Genomic DNA, 23,030 nt, shown 5'->3' on the forward strand with positions numbered 1-23,030 from the left:
AGTTGGAGGCACCAAAAGAGGAACATTTGGCTGACTAAAGGCACTGGCATATTGTAGGTCTTAAGTGGTTAGAGGTATCAAAAGCAACTATTTTATGCTTTAACACGTCACATGTACTGTTGTTATTTATCATGTTGTCTTACTGTAAACATAAAGAAGGGAAAATACACATGTAAATTTTCTTATGTTTCAACTTCTGGATAATAAATATTAAGTCTTCTGATAATCAGTCTCTGAGAGCCTATTACTTAACCATTTGTAACACATCTGGGAATTGAGCACAGTTTGCATGGATACTTTTTTTTTTTTTTTTTTTTTGTCTTTTTGAGACTGGGTCTCACTGTGCAGTTCAGGCTGGTCTTAAACTCACTTTGTAGCCCAGGCTGGTCTTGAACTTGCAATGATCCTCCTGCCTCAGCCTCCTGAGTGCTGGGATTCAGGCAAGTACCACCATGCCTGGCTCTGCATGGATACTTTAAATGATGAAATGGTGTGCTCAACAACAGCACAATGATCTGTGGACAGAAGAATGGCTAATTTTTAACAATTAACTTTTTCAGAGAACTTGACAAATTATATCGGTGTTTAGTGAAGCTCTGTATCATTTCTAATGTTTTTCTATTATTTTTAAATCTGTTTGATCAGTGCTGCATTCTTACATCTTGTAGTCTGAGCATCTTCGTTGAAGATAACAACATGTACTATAACAACGACTGTTAATTCCTATCACTTTCTTTTGAAATCCTGTATCATTTTTATTGTTTTCACATTGTTTGTTTTTGTCTATGTTGTTGTTATTTGCTATTTTTTTTATTCTCTTTAAAATAAAAATGCTGTGAACAAAGACGAACCTTCCTAAGGTCAAGCCTGCACAGGTGAAAGGGCAACAGTAATCTCAGACAGCCCCTAGAAAACACCAAGCTTCTGAAGGTGGAGAGGGTGACTGGGGCAAGGGAAAGGTCTTCGCAAAGAAGTTTGCACCATCACCTTTGAAACAGCACATTACTTGCAGCTTTTCCTCCTTGACACAGTGGGGAGAGATCATTGCTCCTACTTTCTCCAGCTGCCAGAATGGATGCAAAGCAAAGGCAGACAATCGGGTATTTCCAGGGTCAATGAATCTGCCATGCACAGGAGCCCAGAGGAATGGGATGTGACTTCTGTGTGAAGAGAATCATTTCAGGACAGGAAGAGATCGCTACAGACATCACACGGAAATGAGCCGGATGATCAGTGCTTCATGGGAAAAGTATGCAGTAAAGACAAACAGCGACTGCCCCTCCTCACACTTTCCTAAGGATTTGCACCTGATTCTTTCTAATTAATCATAATAATTTTAGAGTTTCATTTTTAAATTTACATTTTAGAATATAGTCATATTATTTGATTATCCTGCAACAGTGTATGAAAGGCTTTATTTTGACTTTGCAGCAAGTGCTCACTATTTTATTTAAACAGGTGGAAACTGATACAGTTTTCTAAAACTCAGCAACGCGCCCCTCCTTATTTTATACCTGAGTGGCAGCTGTTCTTGCCAGCTGTTGTCTTGTCTAAGGAAGCAGTGATTGATACACTGGGAAACAGCTTTGACTGCAGCGTGTGGAGCTGAATTGCCTTTGTAATTCTCCTTTCTTAATCTTTTGTTATGTGGCTTCCAGGAGATGGTAAGGTAGAGACATTGCCAATTTCTAATATTCAATCATTAATAAAAATAAAAATGAGTCAGTTTTAGGAGCTAGAATTAAAGTGTCCCCAGGGATTAACGTGATGTGAAAATGACCTAACACTTTAAACTTTAATACAATAATAAAATAAGTGATCTGAACATTTTGCTTCACTCTAGCCATATGTAACCCTAACAGAAAATATTTGCTCAAGTGTTTCTATTTTATAAGTAAACAATAGACATTTTTTCAGTCTAGAGTACTCTGACTTTATATGCAAAATCTTAAGCAAAAAAACACAAAAAATCATGTAAGAAATACATTCTTGTTATGAGTTTTAGGAAGAACTTTCTCATTTTGCTTGAAATGACTAAAATAGTAAAGACTTCTTTTATTTTTATATAATAATTCATTTTAACCATGGCAAACATTTAAAACTACATAAATGAAATCTGAGTAGTGGGAAGGAACATCTGAAATCATTGGGGTATTTTCTTTGGGGAAGCCAGCTGTGTTAATGTCCCAAGGTTGCAGTAACAAATTAACCTAAACTAGGTGGCTTAACCCAAGAGGAAAAACTTCTTTCACGATTCTGAAAGCTAGAGGTCAAACTCAAGGTGTCAGCAGAGACACACTTCATCTGAAAGCTGGAGGATAATTCTGCCTTTCCTTCACTTCTATGGTTGCCAACCACCCTTAGTGCAGCTTGGCTCATAGATTAATCACTCCAGTTCCTGTGTTCGTGTGGTCTTCTTCCCTATGCATGTGCCTTTGATAACTTTATGTGGTATTCTTAGAAAAACATCAATCACTGAATTTAAGATTCTGATCCAAAATGACCTCATTTTATGAATTATGTGTACAAAGATCCCAGTTCCAAAATATGACCAGTTCTCTAATTGGGTAGACCTAGACTTTTGGGAGATACTATATAAGCCAGCACAGAAGCTCTAGTCACTATACAATTTACTTATTCACAGAACAATGATGTATGGATCTCATTTACAGTCACAAAAAGTGCTATGCTGAGCAAAATGATATGCAAAACTCCAACATGACCCTGACCTCCTGATGATTAAGTGAATTCAAAAATTTCATTGAAAAAATGCAGTCACAAAGTGGTTTGCTGTAGATCCATCCTACTGGTTTGGGAACTGGAATGTCTGATTTTTAAATTAGACTCAACACCCTTGAGTTATGTAATACTAATAATAATAAATAACAAATTAAATAAATAATAAATAATAATAATAAATAATAAATCTCTCAGTAACTGACAAATTGTAATGGCTGAAAATGTTGACCCAATACACAACCATTTCTAACTCTAACTTTGCAAGCCTACAGTAGATTTGAATGAAGATTTATATGCATGTGCACCCACATTTTACTGTGTCAATACCTATTCAAAGATGCCCTGTAAGAATCCATGAGCTCTAAGTATTTTAGAGAGATCTCAAGTCAATAGCTCTATTTTGCTTCACATCTAGATTTCCAGGACACAGCCTGCCAAGTTTTGCTTTCTTCTCATGGTAGATGAGGATGGCAGTGAGCGGCTGAGGCTCAGCCACCCTTCACAGGCAGGCTTTGCCTTGCTGCTACCATGCCTCTCTGGTGCCCTCCGTAAACAAAGGGACAGACTCTACCAAAGGTGGAGACTGGTGAAACCACTGCAGAAATCAGTATGGAGATTCCTCAGCAAACTAGGTCTAGAAAGGTCCCATTCAGCCAGCTATTCCCCTTCTGGGTATTTTCCCAGAAGATCTGAAAACATCTACCAAAGCTGGAAACAGCTTTCTCCCCACTTAGTCCTAGTCTATTAAAGGGATCTTAAAGCAATGTCTCTTCATTCCAAATGGAGTATAGACAAATAACTTTTGGTTTTGTTGTATTTCTGACCCCTAAGCATTAGGTAAATGCCCAAGGGTGAGATTAGCTGATTCATTTAATGCATAACAAGTGCCATGTAGTATCTGGACTCTCTTTTCCTGAGTCATCCCTTTAGTGGTTTTGACTGTGGCAGATTAGCTAAATTAAAACTACTATCCCAGCATTCTATTCCATTTTTGGTTCTAAAAGTTGACCACCAGGGAAATAGTGAGATTAGAGGGTGAAAATTGATCAGTAGCTGTTAATTCCTAAAGACCACACTGGTATGCTGAAGTTGGAGGAGCATAACTGTCCCCATAGTTAGTGCACATTAGCATTGAATGTTTGGCTGATCTTCTTGGGTTGGGCAACAATAAAACTCCAGTGAAAGTAACAACCTTGACCATTCAATTTTGCCAGACTTATGATGCCTGTAGATGTAGTTCCCTCCTCTATCTGAGGCTCTCTTTACCAGCTTCCCTGGTGATGGTTTCCATCCAAGCACCTGTTGATCTTACTAAGGACCTAATTCCAAAGCTTTTCATCCCTCCTAGTCTCATAACCTGGCTCATGTCCTTTATGGCTGCTGGAAATAAAATTTAAAACATAACTGTGAGAAGTCACAACTCACATTGAAAATGCCATGACTTTGTCAATTCATAATGATGGAATCTAAGGGGCATGTATAGGATTGGATCCCAAGGGATTGTGAATAAGGATAAAACAAACATGAACTCAGGTTATAGTGAACTTTCTAATCTGAATGCACTACACAGAAATCCTGGATATAATGTGGTCTGACCTTGGTGTCTCAGAATAGCTCTAGAAATTTGCTTAGTTGGACCCAGAGTTGGTCCCAACTGAAAAAATAAGTTGAATTGCCAAAGGTCTTTAGAAAAAGACATCTAGAAGTTTAAGGACATTAGAATTCTAAGATAGATTTATGATGTAAATCATGCTCACACCTTCTAACTCTGTGCTCCAGAAATGTGTAGAGAACAATTCTTTCTCCAAGATTTCACTGAGGTTGCATTAGCTTCCATCAAGGGCACTGTCTCAGCTACTGCTGGCAGGTGAAAAATGACAGTAGGAACTTCTGTTATCAAACTTGATTCCTGATTTCAGGGAAGATGATAGGATTCCAGAACTGAAATAGTGGCACGAAGCTGACAGAGACGAGATAAGCATGGTTACTCTGTCAAGCCCAGAGGAAGGAGCAGAAGCAGAGTGATTGGAGCCACAGACACTGCTTGCATTCGCCAACTGGTTCATCTGTGGTTAGAACTGAAATATATGGGCAACCCAGTAAAGTGTTGCTTGACTTGAATGATAGACAGTTTCTAGTTAGATGAACATAAATATGAATTGAATTCTTTCAATCAATCCCTAATTTTAGACCAATTTACTTCCACAGAATGTATGAAAAAGAGGATAGGTTACCTTGAAGAAGGGGCTTACTATCCAGAAGAAAAAAAATACACTGTTAACATTTGTATTCTTAAAAAAATCAAACTCTGACTCTACTCTTGCAAAACTCAGTCTCTGTCCCTACTGAAATCCATATTGGGTTTTGCCTTTAATCAAAATTTGTATATTTTGTTCACTCTGGGTTTTTGCATTAATTGTGGATTTGAATATATTGCATTAAATTATCACTTATCTTGATTAGTAAGTTTTTGGCAGGAAATAGCTACCCAATTTCCACTCTGTGTGCAACTTCAGAAATAGTGACTGCTTTGAGTTCCGGAACAGACACGTGTGAAGCCCTGTGGAGAAAGCACCAGTTTCTTCTGATGTTCTCCTCCATTGCTGAGGTTGGAGCTGGTGAGAGACAGACACATAAATCTGACCTTGCAACTGCAGTTCCTCTGGGTTGCAGGTTTTCATCTGTTTCATTCTCCCCTGCCTCATGCTGCACTTTTGATCCCAATTTGTGACCCTTCTGACCTACGGTAACTCTAGGTCCAAATAAAACCCAAAGCAAGTTTTCCATACAGTTCTTTCTAGACCCCACAGGTGTCCGTTGTCAAACCCCTGTAGTAAGCTCTAATTTCCATTTCCTCTTACTAGTTCCATTTCCTTGCTGAACTCTAACTAATACACACTCTGAATGGTGGTTGCTTTTCTTTACTTTTTTTTTTGACTTGGAGATTCTTCAATACTCTCTGAACACAGGATTTCTTTGTTCCACTCTGATAGTCTGCAGGAAATACACAGAAGTGTTTGACCTTCAGCAACAGGTAATCTGCCAGCAGAAATCTCAGCTCCTGTTTACACAAGCATCAGGAGAACTCAGTCTGTTCCCAGATGTGACCAGAGAGACCTGGCTTTTTCTTCTATGAAGTGTAGCCCCAGAGTGACTACTTAAGGTCCTTTTAAATATAATCCAAATTCATGTATAATTTAGGATATGATCACCAAAACTAACCACATAGACATTCTCTTCTTTGTATTGCTTCACTAAGAAGGTGAAAATTATTTATTTAGTGTTAAAGTATAATCATTCTTTTATTTCAGGTATGTTTTTTCTAGATAAAAATATTTCATCCTCAAAAGTATATAATTTTATACATTTGTCATCTGTTTAACTTTCCCAGGGCTGCCTTAATAAGGTGCTGTAAACTGGGTGCCTTAAAATAATAAGAACTTACTGTCTTACAGTTTTAGAGGTGAGAAATCCAAAATCAAGGCATTGGCAGAATTCTGCTCTTTCTGCACTCTGGAAGGGAATCCTTCTTTGTCTCTTTTATCTTCCATTTGTTTGCTAGCAAATTTTGATATTCCTTGGTTTGCAGATACATAATTACAATCACTGCCTTCTTCATTACATGAAGTGTGTTGTGTGTGCATGTGTCTTCATGTGATCACCTTATACGCATACCAGTCACATTAGATTAGAAGCTCCCATCCTCCAAAGTGACTTTCTGTTAATTACAACTGCCTCAACCTTACTTCCAAATCAGGACATTCTCTGAGGTACTAGGGCTCAAACCTGGAGGGAGGGCAGGGAAGGTAAAGTACAAAGAATTATGAATGTTATGTACATGTACCAACTCCTCATGATGAATACAATCGTTGATGTACTGTAAAGATTTCCTAATAAAAATTTTAAAAATTAAAAATAACATTTTGAGCAGAGGTAATATTCATTCCATGACCACCATTATCAGCCTCTCTGGTTCTACCTTGACAATGTGTTTAAACTGTAAAGCTAAATATTAAACAAAATACACTGAGGGACATTGGATCAGAATAGATGATGTGGTGAGATTATGACCTTCTTTTGTAATTCATTTCATTAGTTCACACTTCTAACAGATGTTTATTTAGCGTCTCTTCTATACCTGGTGTTCTGTGTGTGCCAAGAATACACAAAGATGACAAGGAGAGAAAACTGTTACTTTTATAGAATTTTCCTTCTTCTTAGGGGATGTTAATTACAATAAGCATATAGACTCTTTGCTAGAATTTCAATTATGCTTAAATTCTAGAAAGAAAAAGAGATGGTGAGAGTATAAAGGGATGGTGGGAGTTGATTGAGAAAGCATTGTGTTGACAAGAGCAAGTAAAAAAATGCTCTGAGACGGGAGTGTCAGTGGTGAACCAAGGAGTACCACAGAGGGCAGAGTGCTGCAGGACCTGACGGGTGAGGAATGTGAAGAGAAGGCGGACAGATGCTGCCAGCCCAGAAAGCTGGGCTGTGGATTTTATCCTATGTGCGAACCAAGTTGAAGGTGTTTGAATATCAGAATCATAGAATACATGTTTGGCCTGGTGTACTAAAAATATACACTGCTTGAACAAAGGTCGGGGTAAAGCTGAAACCCCTACCTTGAGCAATTTACAGTGGTGAGTGTCAGGGGGATAAGGATTAGTGGGACAGCCTCTGTGGTGTAAGTGGTCAGCTTTGGGGTCTAGGTGTAGGACAGAAATCTTCAAAGTTAGCTGATGAAGTGAAGAATGAGAAATATGAAAGATGTTGCAATTTGCTATAATACTTAAGAGATTTAGAAGAAAAATAGTAGTCCATAAAGGGTATGGGGAAGAACTTACCTGTGAGTTAGGGGAGATAAAGACAGAGAGACAGAGACAGAGACAGAGACACAGATGGACAGAGATGGAGACAGAGATGCAGAGACAGAGAGAGAAACAGAGAAAGCATTTCAGAAATGTCTAGAATAAAATGGACAAATCCTATGGATGTGTCAAGCAGATGAGATCAAGAAAGCATTCATCAGAGTTCACTGACAAGATGGCTCCAAGCAGTCCCAGTGGAATTTCAAGAGAAATAATGAGCTGAGGTAAAATTATGAATGAAGATCAGTTTTATCACAACTACTATTAAAAGCCAAATATTACTGAAACATATCCACCCATTTCATTTCCAGAAGTCAACTTCTTTCAAATAGTTTCAGCAGCTGTTTCTGAGACCTTCCAGATGGCTAACGGGCATGCTCCCAAGAGCAATTTCTTAAATGAGTGTCTAGTCAGCCTCCTTATCTGTCCTCTGCTGACTAGTTTTAAATATTATTTTCCATAAAACTGCCTGAAATACAATATTTATTTGAAAATTTTAATCTAAATTTTCATGAAAACTAGAAAACCAGACCAGGTTTAATTTTTATTCCTAAGGTTGTTTTATAGGTATTGCTGCATACTTTCCTCAGAAAGTACATCCTAGGAAGGTAGATGGTCACTTAGTTTTTCATAAAAGATAGAGGAAAATTTTGGATTGGAGTCCCTCTCGAGATTTTTGTATGCATTTAATTGTTTTGCTTTATGCCCAATTTTATGTGTAATCCAACCCTTTTTCTTTTTCTCTTTGATTTGTCGAGCTAATCAGTTGAAGCTTTGGTGCATTAATAGCCACATTTTCTATGTTTACCTCAGTACCTCGGAAGAAAAATGTATACATTCTTTGATAAGTAAAGAGAGTGTCTTTCCAAAAAGATTTAATTGATTTAAATATCCTAAGCATAGTGAATCCTTTAGAATATTCAGCAACAGTGCATTCTTTTTTTAAAAAAAAGTTTTAGAGACCGTCAACTTATGCAATGTAGTGTAATAGTGCAACATATGTATGCAATGTACAATGATAAATTCAGGTTGGTTAGGACACCCATCATCTCAAACGGTTATCATTTCTTTGAGCTATAAACATTCCAAATCTTCTCTTCCAGCTATTTTGAGATATACAATAAATCATTGTCATCTTCAGTCACCCTAGTGTGCTACAAGATGCAAGATCTTCACTTTCTTATATACCTATGGCCAAGCAACTGCACAACTCTGCCCATTAACCAACCCTTCTCAGCCCCTGGTCATCAGGGTTCTATTTTCTACTTTTCATGACATGTCGGACTTCTCATCCAACTTTGTCCAGTGTGAACAGATCCCCCGAACTAGGTGCCCGCAGATGTATAAGAAAAGTAAGAAAAAAATCAAACCAAAAGAACCAAAACTGTGTGATCAGGTGCTAGCAGTCTCTAGGACTGACTGCCCCCTGATTACCATCTTCAGTAACCTTTTATTCAGAATCAACCAAGGAGGCAGCAGAGGAATTGGAGGATATCAACTGTTTTAGCAAGGACAATACAACTCAATTATCATAGGAGTGCAACCTGACCAGTAATCCATCATGTTATCTTCCTTCGCCCATATCTCAGCAAAGCATCCAGTATTGATCCTGGAGCTTACAAAGACTATGCTAGACTTCCTCCAGAACCCAGCAGTCATGGCTTGGTCAGGCCTCAGGCAGTACACAAAATAGTAACTAAGGAACATCCTTCTCCACAACGATATCCATTGTTTCAGCTTCCACATATGAGTGAAAACATATGCTATTTGTCTTACTGGTCCTGATTGATTTCACTTAAAATGTCTTCCATATTCATTCACACTGCTGAATGTGGTAAGATTTCATTCTTTTTATGGCTGAATAATATTGCAGTTGTATATACACATCATTTCCGTTATCCATTCTCCTGCTGAAGGGCACCTACATTGATTGCATTGTGAACAATATTGTAATAAACTCGGAACAGCATTGTAATAAACATGGACTATTGTAATAAACATGGAAACATATCCATCTTTCTAGCATACTGACTTCCTTTCTCTTGTATATATATGAACTAGTAGGACTGAGGGAAAATGGTACTTCTAGTGTAAATTTCTTTTTATGGAACCTCTTTGTTGTTTTCCATAATAACCATATTAAATTACATTCCCATCACATGTGTACTGTAAGGGCTCTTTCTCCTCCATATCTTTGCCAGAACTTGTCTTCTTTTATCCTTGTGATAATAGCCATTCTTACTAGACTAAGAGCATGACTCCTGGTGGTTAGATTTGTACTTCTCCAATTAGCAACACTGAGCACTTTTTTATATGGTTGAATACCAACCAGCTGTTTTTTGACTAATGTACCAAGAACACACATTGGAAAAAGGACAGTCTTCAATACCTGATGCTCGGAAAACCAGATATATACATAATGGGGAATATTAGACACCTAACTCTCTCCATATACAAAAATAAACTCAAAATGAATCAAAAATTTAAATGTGAGACCTGAAATTATGAAACTACTAGAGGAAAATATATGGAAAACACTTCAGTACATTGATATAAATGCTTCTTGGATAAGCATCCAAAAGCATAGGTAACAAAAACAAAAATGGGAAAATCAGACTATATTGGTTTTAAAATTTTTATGAAAAGTAAAGGTAACAATTGAAAAAGAGACAAATTGCACAATAGGAGAAAATATTTGTAAACCATTTTTCCAGTAAAGGTTTAATATTGAGGATATATAAGAAACATAACACAAAAGCAAAAAACCAAATAAGCAGATGAAAAATGATAAAAATGATCTGACTAATCTAATTTTCAGCTGTAGAGTTTTAGTAGGGTCAACTATTAATATGTTGGCCTAAAGTCTCATGAAATCACTTTTCCGTCCTAATTTGGAAACTTTTGATAATTTTCTGCAACTTCCTCTCTCTAAAGATTCTGAGTGTAGCTAAAGTTTTCTGATTATATCTTCAAATTTTTCCAGGACTATAAAATATAATTTTAAAATAAGTTCACTTCTAATCTATAACTTTCTCTCTTAAGACTGAGCTATAATTTACTTTTTACATGTTATCTAGCTTTTACATTTTGAATATGATATTCCTCATAGGAAGAAGTAAACGAAATTTTACATTCCTCTGGCCCTAACTGTCCAAGTTTCAAAGTAGAGAATTTTCTTAGACGTGCATTTGTTTATAGTGCATGCTGCTCACCACCCCTCTTCCTTCCTGCACAGCCACCGTCAGTGTCAAGAGTGCAGGAAACCTGTTCCATCCCTTGTTGTGCCATATTCTAACCACCCACAGTTGTTCCCACTAAAAGTAAGAACTAAAACACTTGTTGAAGAAATGAACTGCTTAGGGTAGACTTTGCTGTGATTCTCTCTCTCTCTCTCTCTCTCTCTCTCTCTCTCTCTCTCTCTCTCTCTCTCTCTCTCTCTCCCCTCCCATCTCAATTCACAAATTCAATTCTTTCCAAGATACTGATTGCAAACCAAACTGGAAGAGAACCGAATCCAATTTCCCCATGAATTTGATTCTATTCTTATCCAACCGTTTGTTACCAGAATTGTGGAAAGAATCAAATTCATGAACCAAGATACCACTGTGTATCCAAGACACTGAACAATAAATCTCCTTTTAATATTTATTGAGAAGAAATCTTGGATCCTTGAGATACTATTTCTAATACTTCCATATCATAATCCTTATATGACTCTTTTCTATTTTAGGATATTTTGATCTTAATAAACATGTATATCTTGTCCTAAAAATGAATTCATAACATAACATCTAGATTGTTGAACATTTAATAGTTTGTCATCAATTTGATTTAAATATTTCAATAGAGATTTATAACACATATAAACACCATTATAGAAAAAGCTTAGCTAGAGATCATAGTGTTCAAGTTTTCAGTATCTTTCAGTCATGTGCTTATAATCTAAAGTAAATTTTGTGTTGATAATCTAAGGTAAATATAATCTACATCATAGCTCAATATTTACACAATATTCACATTCATTTTCATGAAGATTATATATCCTTAGTTGAGTCTTATGTTGTGTTCTACTTTATTCTATTGATCTGTTATACTGCATTTTATTAAAGGATAACAATAACCATGAAGGTAATTTAAACATAGATATTGGCAATTTTATTAGAGCAATGTCTCTTTATGGAGAAATCTCTTTATGGAGAAAACTTCAGGATTGGTACAGACATTGACTAATATACAAAGGCTACAATATTTGCAGTTCTAGCATGTAGTACATACCATTAGTTTTATTTTTCCCCTTCCTGCCATTACATCTTGGCACAAAAGGTCCTTTGAATCTAACACTATCTACATCTTTTTCCACTGATTTTTTTTCTGACACTTCACGATAACAGAACACTGAATGTCATTCACAGAAATTTGAGACCTTTAAGAATTAAAAGTCACACAAAAATTGTTTTGCACATTTCTATGTGACTAGGATAAGATGGATACTAAAAATAACTTTTTATCTGGGTGTCTACTTTATCCATTGTACCTTATTAGACATTATTCCTCACTGTCCTTGAGGAGATTACTTTATATCATGGATTCCCAAATGTTACTCCACCATGAAACTTTCAAAAGAATGTAATAAAATGAGAAATGGAGACAATACACATGCATTCAGCTTTTCATATCTGTGAGTTTGGCTAAAATACACTATATATATAGTAGGTCTCGATCCTTTTAAGCTAATGGTTTGGAAGCTCTCACCATAAATTTGCCTTTACCATCAGATTGGCTTTGCCACCATGCATAGCTTCAATAAGCCACAGAGTGAACATATTTGAAAAAAATTCTATCACAAACTTCAAAGACAGGTGCAGGGAAGGAAATTGGATCAATATGACTATTTTGTGTTTTAATAACTATGTGAAAGCATTATACATTCCTAAGTAAAAAGAAACAGAAATGAAAATAGTTTAAAATATTTTTGTCCAAGCTTTTGTTTCCTCTGAACACTTTGTTCTTGTAACCATTCCCTAAACAATCTCTGAAAATAGAAACAACTATTTATATAACATTTACATAGTATTAGGTATTATAAGTGTCTTGGTTACTTTTCCCTCCTTGCTGGGACAAAATACCTGATGCCCAAAATTAAGGAAGGAAAGGTGTATTTCGCTTACAGTTCGTGGAGGTTTCAGTCCATACTTGGCAGATTACAAGGCAGAGTGGCACATGACAAAGAGCTACAGCTCAGGGCGGCAGAACACAGATAAGCTGCAAGCACACACCATGGGGGAGGAATGTCCCCAAGCACTCTTTTCCTCTCCCTTACGTATGCAAATTATCCACCCGAGGGCAGGTGTAGCTCTCACACCCACAATCATTCAACTCTAATAGCCTGCTCCATGGTCGCATGAGGCTTTGGAGGGGACACACAGACATAAACCATAACAATAAGCAATCTACAGATTCAATATATACAGTAAGATACTCACAGCTGCTTTGTAAATACCATGTCATATTGTATATGGTACTTACATGACTGGTGCCATTTCCTTAGACCCCAAGGGATAGCTATTAACATTTGGGTGAAGACAAATGTGTTTAGTTTAAAGGAAAGATCTTTACACCGTGGTTATTTGTATATTGTTTTGCATTTTAAAATTGTGATAAACAAAACTTACAAGTGCTGTGAAGAGTTCCTAGTTAGCAAAAATAAAACCAAACAACAACAACAACAACAGCAAATGCTTGGTCACATTAGATTAACTTCAGCATTTTGAGAATGTGATGGCTGTGCCTATGATCTCCCCATTTATATAGAGAAAACATAAAAATCCTGAAATTCCAAAGTTTATCTTTCTGTTCAATCTCCTAAACCTCCTATTTGGCAAAAGATTCTCTCCAGTATACAATATATGTATTTTTTTTTTCCCCTAAAGATTTAGTTTTGCTATAACCTAGCACCTGCAGAATGTCTCTGGTCTGGTGGTTTGAGCAACTCTTTGAAGGTAACAGTATGTGAGGGAATTACAATGGTGAACTCCTACCATCTTGTCTAGTGAAACTCTGTATTATTTTTACTGTTTTATTGAAGAATTATTTTCTTATTCCCTACAATGGTTTGAGCAATCTTTCATTCTTGCATCTGCTAATCTGAGCAATGTAGTTGAGGACAGCAATATGTAATGTAACAACCACTGTTGATTTGTATTATTTTGTCTTGAGACTCTGTATCACTTTGAATGTTCTTGCTTTGATTTGTTTATGTTTGTGATACTGGTATGCTGCTAGTGTTCTATTACTGTGTTTGTTTGTTACTCATTCACTACTCTCTTTAAAATAAAAAAAAAAGTTCTCTGAGGATTGCCAATTCAATTCTAACTCAGATATTAATGCATTTTAGATACTCATTTTGTCACGTCTTCCTTCTGACATTTTTTGAGCCAGGTACTTACCAAAATAAATGTTCAAGTTCACTGTGCAAACTCAACAATACTTTGTCCATTTTATCAATTTTTTTACACATGGAAACACAAGCAAAATATTGTGTATATAATCTCATTCTTTTACAGTTCTGTTTTTCTATTACTGAGACAGCTGAAATGTGCTTATTTTTATAAATGCTTTCTTCCTATTTATTATTTATATTTAGAATTACTCACATAACAATACAGACTTTTTTGCATTAAGAAAGAAAAACATCACTATAAGGATAGATAAGGAACTTCAGACAGGTACAGGGAAGGAAATTGTATCAATATGACCATTTCTTGTTTTAATAACCATATGAAAGCATTATACATTCCTAAGTAAAAGGAAACAGAAACAAAAATAGTTGAAATTTTTTTGCCCAAACTTTTTAGATGCTATAATAAAAGAAACATATTAAAAAAGTTCAGTTGGAATAGTTGATATCTGTAATATTAGGGGCAATCAGCCATTCCATGGCTCGGGTTTCAGAAGCATTCTTGGAAGTTACAACTAAGACACACTGTCTTCTTACCTCTAGAATACAGAGGGTTGGTTTCAAATCTGGTTAGTTTGGCACTTTTAATTTTCCCTTTCCTCAGACTATGGCTCTTGGGGGTATAGCTCAGTGGTACAGCATTTGACAGCAGAATATGACTCTTATCAGACCTGTCTCTTTATCCCAGGGTACCATTTCCAACGTCTGTATTCACTCATGCCTGTGTTCCCTAATACATGCTTCCAGATTTTCCCATGGCTACATTGTTCTACTAGTCCAGTTATTTCAGCATGAGTTCATTGTTTCATCAGCTAGTCAAACACTCTGGTGGTTCTTTCCTTTCTTCTTCAACCGAACTAAACTTCTCAGACAAATTTAGGGAGTGTTTCTCAACCTTGACACTGTTTTCATTTTGGATTGATAATTCTTTGTTGCAGGAGGCTTTTCTGTGCCTTATAAGAAGATCAGCAAGATCCTAATCTTCAACCACTAAATTTAGTAGTTGACTCTGATTGTGATACAAAAAACCTCTCTAGACATTGCTAAACTGTCCTTGGTGCAACACTGGCCCTGATTAAAAACCACTCATCTATCCCTGTCTCATTTATTAAAGCCAATATCTTACTGCTTAGTCACTTCGCTTTTCTGTTAATGCACTATACTAAGTCAATTTGACCTAAATGTTCCCTTCTCAATCTAGGGAAGCTTTCTCTTTTCCCTCAATATCTATAAATACATTCTATTCATCTTTTATTTCTTTCTGATTTAATGGAAGCACTGATTTCAAAAAAATACTTCACAGTCTTATAAATGCAGTATTTTAATCACCAGCAAAGGATTAATGCATTTTAAATAGCTCACTGTCTTTCACCAACTTCAATAGATTTTTCTAAGTTAATAATTCAAGCTGACAGTTCAGTTGCTACCATTATGTTAAGTTAAAGAATAATTCAAAGACTTTTCTCTTGCCAGTGGTTTTTACATATGCCAGTAACATTTTTTATTGGTTACTTGAATTACTTTAGAGCAATCAAAATAATTATCCATCATCAGCATATTTCCTCTTATATATTATCCTGTGTATGTTATAAATTGATAGGAGTGCCTGTAATACTAATGTAGACAGATTGTAGAGCCTTTGGCTAGAGGTTCTTAAATAGCACCATCAGTGAGATTAAGTAAAGTTTGTAAATGAAGAATATGTTGCCTCCCATACACAAAAAAGGCCTAAAAGATGTTGAATTTGTACATCTTGAATGAGACTGTCAAAACTCCTCGGAGAAGGAAGTGATTGGATTACATCAAACGTGTTCCTAAAGAATATGGATGCAATTAAGATCTCATCTGCAAAAAATGATTTTACAAAAGGATATAATGGACCAAAGCTTTGTCAATAGGAAGGGGAAGATGGGTTGAAGGGAGGAGAAGGGATTGGGAAATAATGAGGAATCAAAGTGTATCCTGCACTTGTACAAATTCTCTATGATGAATGTGATCATTATGTATATCTAAAATGGACCAATGAACTTAATTAAAAGAAAAATCTTATCTGCAAAGACAATGTGTGAAGCCAAACCTGCTCAGGTTCCCATGGCAACAAAGGTGCAAAAAAAAAGGCAAGTTGCAGCTAAGAGGCTGTTGACAGAATATATCAATGGAATCAGTAATACAATACAGTATTTATTTGTTGTAGATTAGATGAAATTCACAATTTGAATAATACTAGGTTAGATTTATGGACTTGGTAGATTGGGATCACAGCATTAATTTAATATTCTACCATGAGACACTTTTAGGGAACCATCCAAACTGCCTCAAAGCTCAGAGGCATCTAAGGACACCTGAGGATGTGACCCTGGTTGTCTAGTGCAGCCACACAGTGGGATACAGTAACATAACCATGACTCAGCACAGGTAAACATGCACGTGTTGCTTGTGGCACTCTACAAGAATGTAAATACATGACAGCAACCTGTATAAGAATTATACAATGAAGATGCAGGCTGCTGTTCTGCTTTGCTGTGCTACTTGCTGCCTACTGTTGCTGCTGATGTCTTGCACACGTGCATTCTTTAACATTGAGACCTCACCCACAAAAATCTCCCTTGGGCCCCCCAAGAAGGCTGACACCACTTCTATTTTTAGGTTTAAAAACCTGCAAAATTCGACCATCAAATGTAAAGAATTGGAGATATTCATATACTCATTCAGTTTTATATAGGTTTTTTGTCATTGTTTAGAGACAAGGTTCTACTGGATAGTACAGGCTGAACTCACTATACAGCATTGAACTTGCTATGTAGCAAAAGTTGGCCTATTACTCCTGGAAATCCTCCTGCCTCAGCCATATACTAACTTTTAATCTCTGCAGACAGTTTTAACTTATGCTAGGCCTTGTTAACTATGTGATCACAGGTTAAAATTTGGTTCTGTTTTTTAACCAATTTATAAGATCCAAAACTCAATTTAATTTTAATTTATTGTTCATTGTGTCTGAGTGTCTATCACCACTGTCAGATATTTGAAGGCAATGGTTAATATCGACTTTGAGATATTTAGCCAACACTATAGTGAAAGCAAAGCATATCTAACTTTTCTCAAATTTGTGTTCATTTTCCTAAGGGTACAATGGATGGAGTATTTGCCATTTTTGTATAATGGGAGGAGGATATGGGGATTTCTTATTGGATAGACTTTTAGCTTAATTTAAGTAAATAGAAATATAGTTACATATATAGTTACATATAGTCATATATATATAATGTATATGTATATGTTTGAGTGGTTTATAGTTTTTGTGTCTTTCTGAAAATCCGTAGTACAATCCTTCCAGGTAGTTATAGGGAAAAGAAGGTGGAGGGAAAGGAAATAGGAACTGGTAGACTGACTCGCAGCAGCCCTCTTCTCATTTCAAGGCTTTCTGGTCCACATCTGAAGGATGGAGCTTAACACTGACAGTCATTGCAGCCTACATAGGTAGGCTCTGTTCTTCAGGATCAGTACCTTTACGTGTCAGTCTGAAGTGGCATTTAGTAAATCTCAAAAGCCCTGGTTGGGAGTCATGACTAGTTAAGCAATTGAACATTCTTTGGAAATGTGCAAAGATGAAATAACAGTATTTTTCTTTTGCTTCAAGGGCCCCATTTGGAGTAAACATTGGGCCACTGATCTGCAAAGGTACAGGCAATGATACCCCTGAGGGTCTGCTGAGCCTGAATGTTGATTGTGATGACCGAAAACTTTGCAGCAGCAAAGCAAACAGGTAAGCTGCTATCTTTGCCCAAGCAGCAGGAGACCTAGGTGGTATTTCTCTAATGTGGAAAAGCTCAACCGTACCTTCCTTCATAGGAAATACCCAAAACACAGGGTTCTGCCCCAAATAATAATAAACATTGTATCAGTCAGTGTTTTACTAGAGAAATAGATATAATAAAAGATATACAAATGTATAGGAATTTACAAGATTGCCTTACAATGGTCATTAGAGTTGAATGAGGAAGAGCAGAGAGGGCGGCTGTACGTGGAAGACCAAAGGACTCAGGCCAAGGTCTGGAGCTCACTGCGCCTGTCCATGCAAATACATATCAGGAGGCCAATGGGTCTTTGATGGAAAGCTGAAGAGTCCGCTCTAGAAGCCAGAAGATGACACTGAAGGTGAAGGTGAAAACCATAGCTCCTCTAAAGAAACAGAAGCAGATCTTTTCTTTCTCATTTCCCCTTTATACCATCCAGGTGATTAACCACTCTAGGGTAGGTCTTCCAAACCCTAGGGTGTTGATTTTCTGGGCCAACTTAGTTAAACTTCCTTTAACTAAACTTCAGTTCACACCATCACTCAACCATCACAAGCAATAGCCCCAACAAAATGACAGCCCTGAGAATAACCTCTGCCAGGAATAAGCTGTCCTGGTGGACACTTCAGTAGGGCATAATAATAAATCCACAGCTGGGGTTCTGACCTGAGCTAAGCTCCAGGTGATTCAGAACCACTTAATGAACAAAGAGTAGAACCCCAAGAAGCTGCCCTAGAATCAGCAGACACGGCCGTATTGTGCTGCCCACAGTGCCAACTGCTGCATGAGTTTAAGGATTCTGTTTTTAATTTTAAAAATTAAAAAACTGACAAAACACCAATGAACACACAATCAAAACAACACAAAAACAACAAAAATGATACATGATCTCAAGGCAAAACGATAGAAATTTACAAAGGTTGCTAAATTACATACTGTTATCTTCACCAAAGTTGCTCAGTCTATTAGACATAAGAATGTAAGATTGATCAAACAATCAAAGACAATAACAAGTAAAAAACAATAAAAATAATTTTAAAAACATTGGAAATGATGCAGAGCGTCACTATACAAAATGTTCAACAATGGTTCTTATACTGCATATTGTTTTCAGATCAATTACCAAATTCAAACGTGCAAAATTGGTCAAGAAAAAAAGAAAATTTTAAGCATTGACTGTTCCTCTCAATAAACTACAGACATTAGCAATACACCTATTCCAGCTATCCTTGTATATACATATAAATTTTGTTTTTCATTTAAAAAAACAACATAACAAAAACAAACACATAAAACAGCATGGAGAGCGATAAAAATGATACAGAATTTCAAAACATGGTGATAGGATATTAACAATGGTTATTATACTACACAATGTCATCTTCAAAATGGTTGCACATATAACAAGATATAGGTATGCAAGACTGATCAAACAATTACACATTAACAGTTCCTTTTGATAAACCAACAGATAGTAGTAGTACAATTATCCTAGCTATCCTGTGTATCTATATAAAAGAGTTTAAAGATTTTTTGGTGAAGGAACACAACATATTAACACTCCAACCAGAGACGGCTCCAGGCGAAGCCAGCAGGAGGTTTTCACCTGGAACTTGGTAAAGAGCATGTCGCACCTGAAGCACCCAGCTTGTGAATGGCAAGTCAGGAAGGGTTCATTGCGCTTTGAAGGTGCTTGGCGAATTGGTAATTTTAATGATTATACACCTGTCCCTAGTTGGATGGTTCTTGCCCCGGGACATTTAGAACCTGTGGATAGTTGCCCATGGTCTGACAGGCAAAGTGGGAAGTGGCTGGAGCCTGGACTAATGTTCAAGAAGGGGAATTGACTCATCTTTAGCCAGGGCCCAACTAGGTCAAGACAACACTGAAAACAAACAAGCAAACAAACAAATTTACCACATTTGTTCCAAAGGCAGTTTCCTCACCCATGGATCAGACCTCCCGAGATGACTTTGTTTTTAGGCAGCAGTCTGGGAATCTGCACTGTTCCATGTAAAGCTAATTTATAGTAGGAGTTTTGAGAGCACAAGTAGGCCTCTAGGGTTAACTTGTTTAAGTTAGAAAGCTAGATCTGCCAGCTGTAACTCTTGTGCTCCTTGCTTTACCTCTTTTGGTCCCAGATTTTTTGTTGTAGAACCAAATAGGATAATAGCACCTGCTTCTTGAGCTTATGTGGACCATTAAATGCATAATGTATGTCAAGTACCTGGAGCATTTATTATGTTCAATTGCTCATGTTTACCTTAATGAATTGTTAGCATTAGAAATTCTTTTTTATAAAAGAGGGAACTGTACAAACTAAATATTTTTAAATATCTCATTTATAAAGGCTAATAGTTTCATCTCATTTAAAGAACTATTAACACAAGATCCAATCAGGTGTATTTCTCCATTTTTAATTTTAGGGCTCACTGGTTAGGGGAGCTGTGAGAAAAAGAGCTTCCTTCATCCTAGTCCATCTTGACTTCAAGTAAGTCACCTTTAATTTTTTAGAACATTTGGATCTTCCTGAAGTTTTCAGATCTGTGTTGATACAGCATGCTTTATAAGAGGAAAAAGAGCATTCTTAAAAGCCTTCATCTTCATTCTATCAGGAGGGAATTGACTACTACCTACCTGCAATTTTGAAGCTGGGAAGACTTTATTGGCATTTACAAGATCTATTTTCTTCTTTCACCTCTCTGCCACAGTGAAAGTAAAATTGCTTCATATGTTAGTGGTCTGCAGGACGAGCTGAAAAGTCTTCTTTCCATTTATAAGGAAATTACATTGTATTATCTTCTCACAGGACAAAACCTCATTGACCATTGAAAAGGAGATGGCACTTTTCTAAATTAATTTAAACATAGCCACTACCACACAAGGTTACCTTTCTTTTCTGTCATGAGATCATCAAGATATATGTATTAATGAAAAACTAATTTAAATATAATGATAGCATTTATACTTTTTTTCTGTTAGGAAAGAGTTTAGAAAGTGTGCACCAATTTTTTTAACTTTAATTTCAGTTTTAGTGTACTGGAATGTAATTGCTAATACCAACAGTTTTATAGACCTGCCCACTGAATTAAGAAAAACTTATATTTCTTCCCAATTAATTGGTTAAATAACAAACATTTTAATAAGAAGTTATTTATACCCTTTCTTAGAGGAACATCCATAGTTACCTTACTCACTGAAATTATAGCATAGATATATTATTAAAGTATATTAATGAAGGTAATAAATCACTTCTAAGGATAAATATTGATCACTAAGGGTTAAAAAACAGGGATGGCAAGGGTAGGAGCAGCTACGGCCACTCACCTCCTCCTTAACTGCCTGTAGGTTAAGCTGCACCAAGGACTAAGCAGGGCAGATGTTGTCTTTATCATGACGGCTGTTTTCACGTCACTTAAGTTTCCTAAATGTGATCGCTGAAACATTGACAGATAAAACTGTTTGCTTATCTTCAAAAATGACTTCTGCGCACTTAGCACAGTAGGTACTAGGCATAAGGACACCAAGGAGGGAATCTGTTTTCAGAAAATGTTTTCTGTGTAAAGCAGCAGTACAATAATTCACATGTCAGTAATTGTACAGAAACATCTTACATTTTGCTTAAAGATGCAGAAACTCCAGATGGCTTCACCATCTTTAATCTCCAGTGTGTGTGTGGCCTGCATTAACCCTATCCAAAATGCCGGCATCAGAAAACCTCAATAAAGCTTTAAAAGTAAAATCCTGCATGAAAATTCATATTTTAAACCGTTAAACATTGATTTAATTTCACAAAGTATTTTAAATGACATTTATTGTTGCAGTCTGTATTATTTCCATAACTAAGACTGAATTGCATTGAATATGATTACTAATTTATGTTTGTTTTCCAGTGTCAGTTTACATGCATTTCATACCCATTTTTTCTTCTTAATAATCTGTAAATGTCAGTTTTAAAGCCATGTAAGTGGAGCTAATACATTTTAAAAATATTTACGAGTAGATAAAACATTTGCCCGGTTTCATGTTTATGAAATTTAACACGTAAGGAGAAAATATCAAAAGGAATAATTTTTAAAGGTTATACCTTTTTAAACCGCATGACAGAAATTTTTTTGATTCTGGCATTCTTCAGTTTTTCCTTACTTTTACTTGTCCAATGAGGAAATGTTTCAAGTTAGATAAAATATGCATATGAAACGTTTGGATACTTCCAGCAACACACATATGTCTCATACTGCTTTCTTCCCGTCTTCCTTTTTCGTCTCTGTCCTTATAATGATCATCCCACCTACCATGAGCTCTGTCTGTTTTCCTAACGTCCAGTTCAGTAGTATTTTACAGCTGGCTTGTGGGAACCAATTGTTAAATTTCCTGGAAATTTGTAAGCCAGGAGTTATACAGAGCTACTACTAAAAAAAATTTTTATAAACTTAAAAATCAGTTACATTAAATATAAGAAATAGTAAGAATCCAATCTTCTTCTAAGTATTTTAATACACTTTATCTTATCTATGCACCTGGGGTAATTTCTATCCATTGTAACTGTACAATAGAAACATGGCACACTGGTGAGCTGTACATTCCTTTCTAACTCTCCATTTAGTGACCAGCTGGTAACTTGAAGCTGACCGTGATGAAATAATTACAGCACATAAGTAAGCAAATTTCAGAAACTGAAGTCCCCATCACTCCAGAGAGTCATTTGTTAAATTTTACCTGAGGCAAGAAATACTCAAACTGATCTTGCAACATCTTTAAGAGATAGGGAATAAGGAATTGAGAGAGAAAGATCTTATAATATCAATAACTTTAACTTTGAGAAACCTGACAAAAACTACCATACCCAGGTCATCTAGGTCAGCATCAGCAGTGATAAATTGTGCTGACAGAATGTAGGATGTGATATGATGTGATAAAAATTACTTTTATTTCTGTGGTATCCCTTCCAAATCCAATAAACCTAGCCTATAAGCAATCCTGATGGAAGGACACGCTTCAAAATGCCTTTTACTCTTTTTAAATGTCAGGATCATCAAAAGTAAGGAAAGTTTGGCCAACCTATATTAAGCAGGAAAAATCTAAGAGGACAAGACAATTAAATGTAAATGGTAACCATGATAAGATCCCATATCAGAAAAAGGCCACTGGATAGACTAAGGACTTCTA

This window comes from Chinchilla lanigera, unplaced genomic scaffold (genome assembly GCF_000276665.1).
Source record: "Chinchilla lanigera isolate Chin_1 unplaced genomic scaffold, ChiLan1.0 scaffold00014, whole genome shotgun sequence".
NCBI lineage: Eukaryota > Metazoa > Chordata > Mammalia > Rodentia > Chinchillidae > Chinchilla > Chinchilla lanigera.